The sequence below is a fragment of the Myotis davidii genome, unplaced genomic scaffold (genome assembly GCF_000327345.1).
Source record: "Myotis davidii unplaced genomic scaffold, ASM32734v1 scaffold546, whole genome shotgun sequence".
In the NCBI taxonomy this organism is placed as follows: Eukaryota; Metazoa; Chordata; class Mammalia; order Chiroptera; family Vespertilionidae; genus Myotis; species Myotis davidii.
Genome location: NW_006297836.1, coordinates 377,006 through 381,585, shown reverse-complemented (window position 1 = coordinate 381,585; position 4,580 = coordinate 377,006). Strand labels below are relative to the sequence as shown.

The following is a 4,580-nucleotide window of genomic DNA, read 5'->3' as shown; positions in this document are numbered from 1 at the left end:
CCAACTGCCCCCCGCTGCCTGCTGTTCAGTCGTTTGGTCGTCCCTCACTAACCCCATGCCAACCTTGTCACCCCACGCAGCCCGCGGTTGGGTTCTCCATCTAGTTGTTTCGGTTGTGACAGCCCCAGGCTTTTTATATAGTAGGATTACGCTTTAATTGGTTGAACAGTCTACCAGTCACTGGACAACCAGACACTTAGCATATAAGGCTTTTATTAAACTTCATGGAGCAAAACAATCATTGATTGTGCTCTCAGGCTCTGTGGAGCAGGCATTAAGACTGGGCGCAGCATCACAGCACATGCCAGTTGCATGATGTGTGAGGCTACAATTACAAGACTTACAGGGAGGGGTCTGAAATCATCTACTACAGTCACACACAGGTTGCCCCTCTATGTGGTTAGTTTGGACTGCCTTAGAGCATGGTGTCTAGGTTCAAGGATGCCTGTTCCAAAGGAGAAAGTGAGAGAGCGAGGGAGTCTGAGTGGTGGGCAGAATGACCATTTAAGGCCTAGCCTCAGAAGCCAAGCAGTGTTACTTCCACTGCATCCTGTTGGATCAGCCACAAACTCCCGCTCAGATTCAAGAGGGAACACAGACCCCATCAACTCAGTGGAAGTGTTACCAGAAAGGGGACCTGGCCTAAGGGTCTGCCTAGAGTCAGCCAGTAGTGTGTGGTTTCTTAACTTCATGATGGAAACGTTTCAGGAGTCCAGGTGAATTTTAGAGGATGTTTATTAAAGATGGGGACAAGGAAGGGCTTAGGATAGTACTGGGTGGGGAAATGAGCCTAGGCTGGGTTGCTTTAGCTCTCTAAAAAGTCAGAGAGAAGGAGGCCTTGGAGACAGGTTCAGGGGGGTTTGCTTGGGATGAAATGCCACTACCCCTCACTGACGTGGTTGCAAGCCTTGTGGGGTCACTTAGTGATACAGAATAGTAAGCAGCTAGGAAAATTCCAGGACAAGTGGAATAGGAGAAACTAAGACAGATAGTAGTTAAATAGCAGTTTACAGCCACCGAGTAAATCCTATCTTCCCTAAACCAAAGACACTTCTCCCCAACCAGAGAATAAATAGCTTAAGTCACCCTACTCAGGGAGACAGATAACAGAAATCCAACTAGTGCCATTTGCAAGTCACACCCAAGGACAGATAAATTAAGAGAAACTCATTTTGGTATGTCAGCATAAAGCTGATGAATATTCTATTGATCCACCCCTAACACCTCCCCTAAACGCCCAACCCTTAACTCCTGAAAATTAAGGTCCCTGTGTGCTCCCCCTCCCCACCCCTTATGCCCTGCCACGTATGCCCAAACATCTAAGGGAGCCCATGAGACTTACAGCCAGGGATGCAATGGGCAGCAGCAGCTCAGTTCCAGGGTGCTCTCCCTCCTGGGATCATGCCTGTGCCATTCCCTTCCCCTCTCTTTCCCCCACAGGCATGTATCCCCTAACCTCTAAGGGACCTCATGACATTTACAACCAGGGGAGCAGTGGGCAGCAACAGCTTGTCCTGGGCTAACCCCTGAACCTGTCTCCAAGGCCCCCTTTTCTCTGACTTCCCAGTGAGCCAAAGCAGCCCAGCCCAGGCTCTCCTGTTGCTTCTTTATGCCCTTCCACTGTCCTAAGCGTGTTTCTGCTTCGGTCAATAAATTCTTGCTTGCTTCTCTATATTTTGTCTCTTGATTGAAATCTTTCCTTCAAGGAGACAAGAACTGAGGTCTGGTTGAGTTTAGGAGATGCATGCCTGTAGGGGAAGAAGGGAGTGGGGGAGTGGACCTTTATTTTTGAGGGGTTTTAAAGGCATTTAGGGGAGGATCTCAATAGAAAACTCATCAGCTTTATGCTGATGTACCAAAATGAGACTTAGTCTCAACTCCATCTGTCCTTGGGTGTGGTTGGCAATGGCCCCTAATTTGGATTCCTGCCGTCTCCGTGAGTAGGGTGGTTTAAGCTATTTTCCCTCGGGGGGGGGGGGAGGGGATGAGAAATGTAAACCATTTACTCTTAGTGTCCCTGGTTTAGGGAAGATAGAAATTACTAGATGGCTGCAAACTGCTGTTTAACTATCTGTTTCAGTTTCCCTATTGGGTGTATCCTGGCTTACTAGCCTGTCTCAGAAGGAATGTCAAAGTCACAGTGAAAAAAAAGCACGTGGAATGGAAGATGTTGCTGTGTTTTCCATTTAGGAAAACATAAAGTGCCATAAGTGACCAAAGCAATTTTGGGGGGAAAAGAACAAAGGTCAAAGAATTTCAAGACTTACAAAGCTACCATATTTGACAGTGTAAAACTGACCTAAGGATACACATATAGTCATTTGATTTTTGAAACATGGCACCAAGGTAATTAAATGGGTAATGAAACTCTTCAGCAAATTGTATTAGAACTATTAGGTGTCTGTAAAATCAAAACCTTTGACCCTTACCTTAGCTATCATACACAAAATACAATTCAAGAATTAATTCACGATGGATCCCAATTCCCCAGATCTAAAGTATGGATGTTTGAAGAATTGGGCTATGGCCTCACAAGTAGTTAAGTGAAAAACTTTTTTCTAACATAAGAAAACATTACTGCTGCTCGGCCAGCATTGCTCAGTGGTTGAGTTTCGACTTATTAACCAGGAGATCGTCGTTCGATTCCACGCCAGGGCGCATGCCCGGGATTCAGGCTTGATTGTCAGTATGGGAGCATGCAGGAGGCAGCCAATCAATGATTCTCTTTCATCATTGATGTTTCTCTCTCCATCTCTGAAAGCAATAAAAATATATTTAAAGAAATAAGGAAGAAGACATTACTGTTATGCTGAAAAAACTCTTGCCCTTTGTTAAATAAAACTGAAAGTAAAAGTGAGTTTTGAGTTTTGCTTTCATGTAATTTTACCAAGCCCCTTAGCTCAAAAGGGGCTCCAGTCAAAAGGGGGATCAAATTAGAGCCATTTAGTTCACACAACTTCAGTCATTCAACAAACACTGCTAAGCACTGGGGCAAATCAATGATCACAGTGTTACGTGATTATCACTATGATAAAAATTGAAATTCATGATGTAAACCTCAAAATTTCTGGCAATAATTTCCTAGGTGCAAATACTTGATCAAACTACACATTTGAAGTAAGGGCAGACTGCTCTGCAGGAAAATAATTAGATTGTGCATTGCAATCCCTTAGTCATCTATATTCAGTGGTGTGTTTATAAATGTTTAACAAACAGTTTGGGGGGAGGGCTGATTTGCAGTGTGTGCCCATTTACTTGGTGTATTCACTCACTGTGAGTGTGACATCACTGAATTGTGACATCACTGAACACAGTTTGGGAAGAGATACAGTAGTGCACCATACTGCCATTTCCATCACATAGATACAATAAATGTAAATAGCCTTAAGAGCATAAATAACTAAAACATGGCAAATAATAAAGTGATAAGTTTTGACTATTTTCACTGTCTTTGTTTTAACATCATTTAGGTAATTTTTAAAATTGGTTTCAGAGAGGAAGGGAGAGGGAGAGAGAGATAGAAACAATGATGGGAGAGACTTATTGATCGGCTGCCTCCTGCACACCCCCCACTGGTGATCGCACCTGCAACCTAGGCAAGTGCCCTTGACCGGAATTGAACTGGGGACCCTTCAGTCCACAGGTAGACACTCTATCCACTGAGCCACACCAGCCAGGGCATAATTTATGTAATTTTAAGTTTATATAATTGAGTTTTAAAATTTTATTTTTAGCCTGGATGGTGTGGCTCAGTGGTTGCACATTGACCTATGAACCAGGAGGTCACAGTTCGATTCCCAGTCAGGACACATGCCAGGGTTGTGGGCTAGATCCCCAGTGTGGGGCATGCAGGAGGCAGCCAATCAATGATTCTCTCTCAGCATTGATGTTTCTATCTCTCCTTCTCCCTTCCTCTCTGAAATCAATAAAAATATATTTTTATATTTGTTTAAAGTATTACAGATGCTGCGTCCATGGGTTATGCATAGAAATTCTTTGATTAATCTCTTTCCACCCACTCCGACCCCCTTTCCCTGAGACTGTCAATCTGTTCCATGGCTCTGTTACTACTTGAATCTTGTAAGCAAGTACTGAATTGACTATGACTATGAAGTATTCAAAGTAGGGCAAGAGCATGATTTAAAGACGTATTCCCCTGCGTATTATATTCTTGGGACTCTTCCTTTATGCAGACTAAAGAAAAGACTATTTCAAAGTACCATCCCAAGGATACTACTCTTTAAAAATCATCAACAGCGCCAGGGGAGGCGCCTCGCACACAGAAAAACACTTGCCAGGAGTTTGACATGAGCGTTCAAAGGGAGAAATAAGCCGCCTTAGTCTCAAAGTGCCGGACCTACGGAGAACAGGGACGGAATGTCTCAGGGCTTAGGTTTTGGGGGCGGCGCCGGAAGTCTGAGCCCAACAGGAGGCAACACCCCGGCCGATCAGCCCCTGCCTGGCGCCTGACCTTGGCCGGACCCTGGGAACGGCCGGGACAGGGGCAAACCCCAGACGCCCACCCCGTCCCTGCGCTATTAGGGCTCCCGGGGGAGCTCTGCCGGGCTGTGGAGCCTCCT

At 45.1% G+C, this 4,580-nt stretch overlaps 1 protein-coding gene across 1 annotated transcript in view; it reads right to left on the bottom strand.

The window, feature by feature from the left end:
• FUNDC2 (FUN14 domain containing 2) overlaps positions 1-4,580 on the bottom strand; it is a 15,643-nt gene that overhangs the window by 10,745 nt on the left and 318 nt on the right.